Consider the following 10,405-nt stretch of genomic DNA (forward strand, 5'->3'; position numbering starts at 1 on the left):
CTATTGAGACTGTTATTTTTGATAATTCAAATCATTTTAATCAATCAGTTAAATAATTGTATTTCTCCTCACTGATCCCACCTGCACAAAGACAGCTCCAGCCAGGCTCTGGGCTCCCCCTGCACTCCTCTCTAGGCTACCAAGGATCCCAAGGTGGGCAGCCATTTGCAAATGAAAGTCTCCCAAAAGCAGGGATTATCACTGAAATAGTTCAGTGGTGTTCACTGACCCTGTTTCAGAAACCTGCTGTCAGTCACATTGTTACTTTAACTGCCATTCAGGCTTTCATGTTTGCGTGTGTTTAGTAAACGTAATTATTTGGAGCCCAGCTGCACTCACACGGTTTCTTCATATTATATTTGTTGCGTAAAGGATAAGAGATTGCAAGACCACCCGCCTTGGCATCCTCCCACGCTGGCTGCCCAAGAGCAGTTTGCCCAACACCCTCCCAGGGTAGCAGCAGACTCGCTTGCCCTGCGTCCCCAGGACGTTGAGGAAGCCCAGCAGCTCCTGGAGCCACCAGGCCATGGGTCAATAGCTGGAGCACACACTAAGGCTCACTTATGCTCCCTGCCTTCCTTAAAAGCAGCCATAAAGCAGGGGAATGAAGGTTTCTGGCTCTCCAGGGGTATAACAAGGCGAAGTGGTGGGAAGCAATGTCTCCCCGCTCCTGTAAAAGCCGGGGAGAGCTTCCCCCTCTGTCCTGCCTGTGGTTAGAGAAGCAACATTTCCATGGTGCCTCTCCTCCCCAGCTGGCACAGCGCGAGCTGCCCATCCTGTTTCCATTGATTTCTCCAGCAGTTGCATTAAACAATACAATGGAGTGTTTATGTGTCAGTGTTGGGAGCAGGTTGTTAAGTAAAACCCACCATAAATAGAGCCGTTAATTCAGTTGCTGGCATGGCTTTCTGTTATCTTCTCAATACCTCCCAGAGGGTATTAGCCTTACCCTTTCGTTTGAGTTGGCAGCAGAGTTATTTTTTTGCACCTGCTGCTCTACTCCGATAACAACACAGGTCAGCTTTGATTTGTTGGAATATAAACAAAAGAGCAAAGCCAGGCATCTGCCTCAACAGCCTGGGCCGGTTTGACGATAGAGCTTTTCCCATTGGGTTTTGTACAAATGTACTCTTTCGATTCTTATGTGAACTCTCTCCCACTTCATAAATAGTCCTTTGCTACAGGTTTCAGGAGGAGAGCTCAGCACTGTACTTTTCCATCAACTGAAGCATCAACAGGGCAAAGTAACACACTGAAATTTCTAAGTCTGAAGTCAACAGAGGCATAGCATGAAATACATAAGGAAAAATCAGCTGAGACAAAGTGGTTTTAAAGTTAGCAGGAAAAAGCAACAAATTAAGTATAAGCAGTAAAGGATCCTTCCTGAGAGATAAATAAAACCTGAAGCACTGGGAGTGTTTGCTTTCCCCATACACGCATACACACACACAAACATACTTCACCCCTTAAGCTGCTATTTACCAAAAAATAAATAAGGTCCACAAGAGGTAGGTACTCAGCTGGGAGCTGGGCTACTTTTCAGTTCTTCTGAAAATGAAGCCTCAGGAGACCTCCCAAAACAATGACAGCCTTAGAGCAGAGAAGGAAGAGAGCCCACACAGACAGTAAAGGCAGTAAATAGCATAAAACACAGAAACAAAAGAAGGATCTAGCATTGCCTCCTTATTACAAATAGGAAAATTGAGACACCAACTGAAATTATTTGCTTAAGTCTTATGTCATATAACAAGTCAATGGACAAGTCAGTCCAACTCATATCTTCCAGCTGAAGCTCAATTGCATCACATTTCTCTAGCAAAGATTACCACATGCAGATGAATTAGGATGGTCATGGGGTTTTTGAGAGCAAATAAAAGGTATTGCATAAGAGAAAGAATTTTCTATAAGAAAGAGACTTGTTCAGACTGAAAGCAAGATTCATCAAGACTGTTATATGCCTAGTAGAGATCTGAATGTTAACTTAGCCAAACAATTAAATCTACACTTGAAGTATTAAATCAAGAAAAGAGCTGCCCTTGACCTATGCATGATCCTGAAAATAAGCCAGAAATTCCTGGGTAGTGCTGGCTGAAATTCAAAATTTCTGTTCCGTGAAACTGTGGCAATTTCAAGAATTTTTTTTTTTTTTTTTTAATCACAATGCAAGAAAGGAATTTTAAAAAGCAAGTTCCCTGGCAACAAGGGAGGGAGGATCCCCATCCCTATGAGCCAACATGTAAAAACTTATATTCAAGTTGTCCAAGTAACAAAAGTGCGACTCAGCCTGTTATGCAAAATTGTTTATGGAAGACAGATGTCAAATGCCAAGCTACAGTATTCCTGCAAACAGACAGTAATGTCACCACAGAGCAGCTGCACTGGAAACAAAAACCATGGCTGTTGCCCACACAATCTCTGGGGAACCCTCTGCAGGCCCTCGCCACAGCAATCCTGAAATACAGCCTGTGCTGACTACCAGATTTGACTGTCACATACTACCTGGGACGTGAAGTTTTTGATCCCATCCCTCCTTTTCTGTAATCTCTGATGTTCCTTCTCTTTCTCCTAATTTCTTCTATTTCTGTCCTTTTTTTTTTTAACCCACTCTCTCTCATTTTTGCCTTCTGTTTAATCAGACTAGCTGACCTGGCCAAGAAAGCTTCTTTCCAACACCATCATAAGCAATAAGACAGACAAAACCAACATCTTCAATGATCTGTCTGTGGCACAAAAGCACCTGGTCTTACAGCAATTGTGAAGTTTGTGTGCTGGTCTCTAGGACGGAGCCTGGAGAAATCAGAAAGAAGAAAAAAAGCTCCGTTCCCTATCTTTGAGTTCTTTTTGCTCCACGATGCAGGTATATATCTCTTTTAGTCCTCAAGGGAACTGGAACAGGTTCTGCCAAAAAAAACAACAAAAATATTTCCGGGGTATTTCAAACAACTTTTTTCTTTAAAAGGAGATTTATTACCTTCTGAGTATTACTAACTTTAATATTGTTCTGAGTAAGGGCGAGATAACAGAGAGTTATAAAAAAGCCATTTTCAGGTGCTAGGATTTTTTTTCTTCCTTTCTTTTTATCTTTGATGATTAAATCTTCATAAGAGTTTTAATATTGAAGACGCGTCATAGCACAAGGCAGGCTGATACCCTGGTTCTGAATGCCCCAAAGCCTTGTTAGCTTTCAGCATCGCCAGTGACCTCGATCACGTTAATATCTTTAGCTCTTGGCATCCCTTCGTCACACAGACACCACCACAGCAGAGCCCAGGCAGCACTAGAGCTGCAGGGCTGCTGCTCACCATGGGGCTGGGGGACAGCCGTGGTGCGCTCAGGCCATGGACGTGCTCCTGTGAGAAAGCAAGGTACTGCACGGGGCAAAACCTGCCACCAGGGAAGTTGCAGCCAGCCAGGGCCAGGACATGAGTCCTGCCGGGAGCTTCCCCTTGTCTGCTGCAGGACAACACCCGTCACCCATTTCTACCTACCGACAAAATATGTTGTGACGTGACGAGCTTCACATTTTAAAGGATTACACAAAGGAGTTAGTCAGCTAATGAGACAAAGTTGGAGGAATATGGGGCAAATATTGGAATTCCTATTTAAAAAGCAAAACACAAAAGCCCATGCAGGAGATAAGGGATGTGCATGTGCTTGTACATTTGTGTGCTGTGTGTATGTGAATGTATGCGTATCGGGAGTGGCTACAGTCAGACTAAGAAAGATTTACTGGATTGACTACAATTTGACTAGCATCCAAAAGCATTTAATCATTTGAGATTTTAAAGGAGGAAGAAAAGTTTCTACCTGTTCCTACAAAGTATTGCAGCTCCATCAAAAAAGTCTTGGGAAGGGTAGGGATATCTACGCATCAGTAAATGAAGGAAAAAATACATCCATTCATTTTATATATCCTGCTTTTGATAATTCTCTAACGATATCTCACTCATCGTGTCACCTACTAATTCAGTCTTTTAAACCTTTTTGGTCTTCCTCTGTTGGGGCAGGTGCCCAGGAATGTTACGAGTGAAGCCTGTTTTATGTGAGTAGTGTGGTAGGATGACCCCACTGCAAAAGAGATGGAGCCAGCACCCTTGTGTGTGTCAGAATTCAGCTCCCTGGTAAAGCCCCTTCCCAGCCATGCCAATCTCTGAGACAATTGCTTAAGCAAGCATACTTTGAAAGTGCATCATCAAGATGCAAGCTTCTAAGCTATTAAGTAATAATAATTATATGCTTCAGTAAAAATCATTAAGAAAGTTTGGGGGTAATCATTATATTGTGCACTTAGTCTGATTCCTGACCATACCATCTTAGGCAGCTTTACGTGAGTTTGTTAATTATATAGCAATATAAATTAGTTACCTGCTCACTGCCAGATGAAGGAAAATCCAAAGCAGTTTTAAAAAACAGAAATGATTTTTCTGATGATGACACCAGTAATTTGGGCAATAGAGAGTATTTTTACACATAGCTGCTGAATCTTTACAGACTAGTAGGGACTCGGGAAATTTTTCTGGCTACATTGGATTCTGAGCTGAGCAAATTTCTCGAGAGTGATTATGCCCACATCCTTCCTCCATAATAGTCAGGGACTTTTATTTTATTTTTACACATTTGCAGATCCTAGAAGTAGAATGACTTTCTTTTCACCACTGCAAAGTAATCTTCTTTTATTGCCCAGTTTTACTGGTCTACAACCACTGATTACCGAGTTTCAGATAGACCTTTTTTTCTGCTAGTTCTTACACTCTTTCCTGTGAAACACATTTCACAGTATCAGCAGAGCAATAAGTAGTGATAACCATGTGCAATGTCAGCTTTGGCAAAGGGAGTCTTTGAGGGATCCTCCTCAGAGAGAGACGCACAAAATGCCAAATGTCAGTAGATTGCTGCATTGGCTACATGACTCCACGTTTACTCAATCTCTCCCATCTGTGGACCAATAACCAACAAATGTCCCAAGCATTTTAGGCATTCAGTGAGGGATTTAGCTCAAGTCCCATCCTCAATATGGTTCAAAGCAACTCGCATACTAAGAAAGACACCTGCTGACTGCCGTATAAGCTGAATCAATCCTTAATTTTCCCCACACCAGCTGTGTGAGTAAACCCTTCTCTGCTTACCCTTTCTGTCAGCAGTATTACTTATCAATTTTGCCCTTTTCAAGTTTGCCATGTACCCCTTCTTTGATAATTTAGTGAAATAAATCTTTGGTTCACCAGGGCCCAAAATGAATGCAAGCTGCAGGGTGTGCTGAACGCAGGGTCAGGGAGAAAGAGTAGCAGATACTCGTGGCTACAGAAGAGTCCTTGAGCACCAGGCTGGCCAAGCAGCTGAAGCTGGTGGGCTTTGCTGAAGACAGTGCCGGACTTCCACAGTGCTCACAAAGCACTTACCATTAGGAAGAAAACTACATGTGTTTTTGTCTGGAAGTTCAACAGTAGCTAAGCTCTGAGAATAGGCAGAGATTTTACTTCACTAAACAACACAAGCTATGCAAGCTACAAAAATAGTTAACATTTCTGTTCTTTTCCTCATGAACTGCGAAGCCTTTGTGTTTGATTCTGCCACATCCTAACATTGTGTGTCATGAGCAACAACAACTGACAATTAGGTTTGTGACCCTTTTCTTTTTATGTGCTGCTCACCACAGGAATGCCTAGTCCTCAACAGGAATACCTACTTCACAACTGTAGGAAGGCTGACGAGAAAGGGAGCACTGCAAGAACTCAGAAAATCCTATTAAAGGGCATCATGTTACCATCAGAACAAGAAGGTGGTCGTTCATTTTTCTATAGCTTGGTCTTGGTACACTGACCAATACTTAAGCCAGCCCATTCTGTCGCGTAGCACCCTCTTTTCGACCTGGTTCTCGGTACAGCTGGTTGCCGCTCCAATTCACAGAGGTGATATACATTATATTGCAGAAAGAGCACAGACCCTTGTGTAGGAATTGAATCTAAGCAAATAAGCAGCAATAGGAAGCATGCAACCATAGACTGCACAGAAGAGATCCAGGTTATATTGCAGTTAGTGGAAGGTTTGCCTGGGATAAGACTGAATGATTTGGTCCTGAGACGAAGCTAGACAGGTTTATATGGAGCGTGTTAGGGGTGAACAAAGGAGGCAAGGTAAGTGCTAGTTCTGGAAAGGTGGCATGGCTCATGGACAGTTCTCTGAGTTCATTCAGGCAATAAAATCATTAATCCTCTTCTGCGAGGATTATCCATAAATATTCACCTTTTCAGCAGGTGTAGAATTTAATCCTCACATTTTTTTCTGCGCAATTTGCAGTGGGGCAGGCAACAGGCTAACACCATCGGTTGTGTCTGGACACAGGCACACGACGCACCTACAGAAATCCTCCTTTTTCCTCTCTAATCTCTCCTCAACTGTGTCTCTGGATGATTTTTCATTTTTAGTTTGATCTCTCTCCATTGCAATTTGTTACCTTACACCTCCCAGACAAAACAAGTATTGATGTTAATAACAAAATTCATTGGGAATGAAAAAACTTCAGTGGGAGCCAAATGTTTTAATTTTGGCTTTGTCCAACACTCCTTTTGCCTGTTTCCACCACTACTGAAAACTCACAATACCCTGAGAATATCTGAAGTAATATGAAATTATTGTGGTAACACCACAGCGTATTCTCTCGGGTGACAGGAGAATAATAATATCCCATGTTAAACAGACCATGTTCTATCACCTGATCTCACCATGACTGGGATAATAAGAACTGTTGTCACCCTATGCATTGCTGCGAAGGGTTACCTAATTTGTGCTGGAGCAAACAAAGCACTAGTCTGCTCTGATATGGGAGTCTGTATTACTATGACTTGGGAAACACACATTTTTACTGGCTGTACAGGCTTTACAGATGACACTAGGAGTAAAAAAAATGATAATGGAGAGTGTATATATCTAGTGTAATGTGGCATTTTTGGTAAGCTGGGTGCAAGCAATCAACACCAATGCTACCAATGACAAGCCTCGTCTCCGTGTGGAAGACTAATGCATGGAGGCAAGAAGGGGTCTAGAGAATGCCGACTCTGGAAAAGCCTCAGACCTGCTGAATAAAAAAAACCTTGACCATGAACTCCCAGTATAGCGAAAGGGGAAGATATGACCTTTGGGGGCAGAAACATGGATATATTGACTCCTATTACCTTTGTGCTTGGCATTGCTGCTCCTACAGCCTGTGTCCAGTTCTGGCTTTCAAATTTCACAGAGGTTGTTGAAAAATTAGAGGGGACCATTAGAGTGATTAAAGGATGGAAAAGCTTACAGTGGAACAGGTTGAGATCCTAGAAGTTTTCACTGTACTGCAAGTTTTTCCACGAGAGGGAAAAGCCTAGGGAGCTCAGCCTAGCACATTTAGCAAAGAGAAGGTTGAGGCATGACTTGCTCACAGCTACTCGCAGCTACTTACACAAGGAAAAGAAATTTGCTACCCAGGGAAACTTCACACTAGCAGTCAACGGCAACACAATTCGATGGCTGAATGTTGAAGCTAGACCAGGTCAGACTGAAAATGAGACCAAGCATTTTTAGAGGAGCGGTATATAATTGCTAGGGCACTTAACAAAAGTGCTGGTGGATTTCCCATCTTTGGATTTCTGGACTTTTTTTCGCAAGGTTGGAAGGTTTCTAGAAGATAAGTTCTACATCAAGCCACCTAATTAAACTCTGAAAAATTCTAGGAAGTCCTATGGCCTTTGTTATCACAACAATCATTTCTGGTTTTAAGACTTGTAAGGGCCAGGAGTTAAACTGACATAATGATATTTGTTGGTGAAACATCTTAATCCTGTTGTTTTGCTAGTTTTAATTGCAACTGTTTTCTTTGGTTTCCACATTTGCATTAAATATAAACCCACTTTGTTTTCCAACTCTGGTATTTTACACAGTGCAAAATAGATGTCAGAAAAGAGGCTTAAGTTGCTGCCCACAAATTTGCTATCAAAACAAAATTTAAAAGAGTGCATTTTTTCTTATCCCACTAGAGTTTTCACAAATTACAGGAAATATTTGTACAAGATAGATGTATTTAACACAGTCAAATGTAACACAGGTAACAATTCCAATCATTAAGTAAAACTTTTACCTCATGGTTCATTTTTATCATTATGAACTGCTTTCATTTTCCAAAGAACATTAAAAAAAAGGATAGCTGGACGTACTATAGATGCAAAGGTGACATATAATATTTTTAGATGAAATAATTCAAAAGTATGTTACCAATAAAATTAGTAACTATATACACCTAAGAGTATCCACCTAAAATCCCTCCTGGGATGAAATGTAAGCACATTTTTTACCCAGTCAATGTAAACTGTGAGCAACTTTTTCTATTACGTTCGTTCCTACTATTATTTAAACAGACTTAAAAAATTCTGTTTCTTGCTGTGTCTTTACCTTAAGGGGCCAATTCTGGTTTTATTCAAATAAAATTACCATTGGAAGTGAAACAAATTAAACAAGCAAAGACACTGCAGGCCTCTGCTCACACTGTATTTACTTACACAGTGCTTGAGCTGGCTTCTGTGGAGCGGTTCAACTTAGAGTAGGCTAAGAACGGCAAAACCCCCCTCACCCAGCACCTCGCCACAGGAGCTACCGGGAGATTGGCTTGCGGAGAAAACCAGGCAAAATTATGAATGTGCTTTAGGATTTTCTGTTAACAGCACAACCACCATCAGTATCCTCGTCACTAAAACCAACAGAAACACTGTCATTATAGTGTCCCCCTGTTCTGGGGCATTAACGCTCTCAATGTTATTTAACATGTCCACTTTCTCTTCCCTTGCTTTACTAAACAAATGACCATTCCATGGTAAAGGTAGCTCATTTAGGACCGAAAATATTATTAGACACAGCATAATAAAAAAGATCCTCAAAAAACTTTGAGTAAACCTGATGAAGTCACTGGCTCAGTTCAAAGTCAATGACATTCTGGGTGAGCAAAGGCAGCAGATCTGACCCTAATCAAGCATAAATACAACAGGAATATTTAAACAGAAGTAAGATGCAAGTTCAAAACAAAAAAATAGAAGTTTTTATTGCAACATTAAAAAGCCTTTTGATCAAATGAGCTTAGTGTCTGTTCCAAAGTGGGAAGGGAGAGGCTCAGTAGGGTGGGCACGAGTCCAGTAGATACTTCTTCTCTTTCTTATTTTCGGTGGTGTTAATTTAGAAGGAAATATATTTTAAAAAATACCCAAAACACCTTACCTCATTTAGCTGCAGATTCTGGAGTGGAAATCCTTAACTGTGGCAACGGGAAGACTGTCTAAAGAACAGTAGGTTAGGTAAACACGGGTACTAGGTTATCTCTTCTAAAGACTCACAGGAGTGAAGATAAATGGATGTGATATTAATTTTAAAACATTTTGCTGAACACTCAGGCAGCCAATAGGGGAATTCCTCAGGTCACTTCCTCTTCATCTGATTGGGTGCACAACAACAACAACCAAGACGAGGTTGGGAACATTTGCATAAGGCCAGCTCAGTCCTCAGTATTCAAAGAGAACAGGTCTAACCGGGTTACACGTGTGGCTCCAGAACAAAAGAGAAACCTGGTAATGGATGAGGGATTGATTTCTTTGTAGTTGTTTTTTTTTAAGACCATCCCTTTTTTTTTTTTAATGGAGGTTATTTCAGGTAGATAGGGATATTATAATTAGAATGAGGAGAAGTGAAAAGGAGGAATGTCCCAAATTAAAATTAGTCTGGAAGTAACATTAGAAGATGCACTGTAGGGAATAACCCAGCGCTGGCAGGGAGACGGACTGGATGATCCAATATTATGGACTGAATTCTTTCTTGTCATACCTTGAGTGTCCTGTGAAATGAATGAGTCTGCACAAGGGGGATCTTCATCTTTCAGCTTCTGTGGGTATCTGAGAGAAAGTAAAGAAAGTGAGGAATCTTCAGGGTGTGGATACCAAGGGATGAGTACAAAAAAATGGGTACATGCATATTTGTGGCGCAGAAATTCAGCAGATGAGTGTTTAGTTTTACCTTTCTGTGCTTTTAACCTTTCTAATTCTGATGGTTCTGGTCAGCATGGTAGAGCTAAAACTTTTCTCAAGACTGTGGAAGTCAGAAAAACTATTTGTGTTTGTTCCTCTGAGCCACGGGCTGGGCGTTGGATTCCAAACCTTTCACTAATTCAGTCATCAGTTCAACTCTCAGCCTACGTGAAGAGTGAGGAAAGACTGTTTCCTCATGAAAGATCTGTGCTTAAAGGACAGTTCTGAGAATAACGAGTCCTAGGCTCTCCTTGATAGCGTATGAATTACCCTTCCAGCTGGAGACAAGTTTGGGACCATATCCTGAGCAGCAAATGAAGTACCAAAATAAAAATGCAAACCTTCATCTGTCTATCGTTATTTCACTA

General features: G+C 41.3%; 1 protein-coding gene across 1 annotated transcript in view; it reads right to left on the reverse strand.

Annotated features, from left to right (window-relative positions):
- The window catches only part of EHF (ETS homologous factor), a 31,378-nt gene extending 22,058 nt beyond the window's left edge, over positions 1-9,320 (reverse strand). Inside the window, exon 1 of the mRNA XM_026089372.1 lies at positions 9,238-9,320. The gene's annotated coding sequence lies outside the window, so the exon portion shown is untranslated. The remainder of the gene's footprint in view (positions 1-9,237) is intronic.
- Between the last annotated feature and the right edge of the window lie 1,085 nt (positions 9,321-10,405).

This window comes from Apteryx rowi, unplaced genomic scaffold (assembly GCF_003343035.1).
Source record: "Apteryx rowi isolate R43461 unplaced genomic scaffold, aptRow1 scaffold_81, whole genome shotgun sequence".
In the NCBI taxonomy this organism is placed as follows: domain Eukaryota; kingdom Metazoa; phylum Chordata; class Aves; order Apterygiformes; family Apterygidae; genus Apteryx; species Apteryx rowi.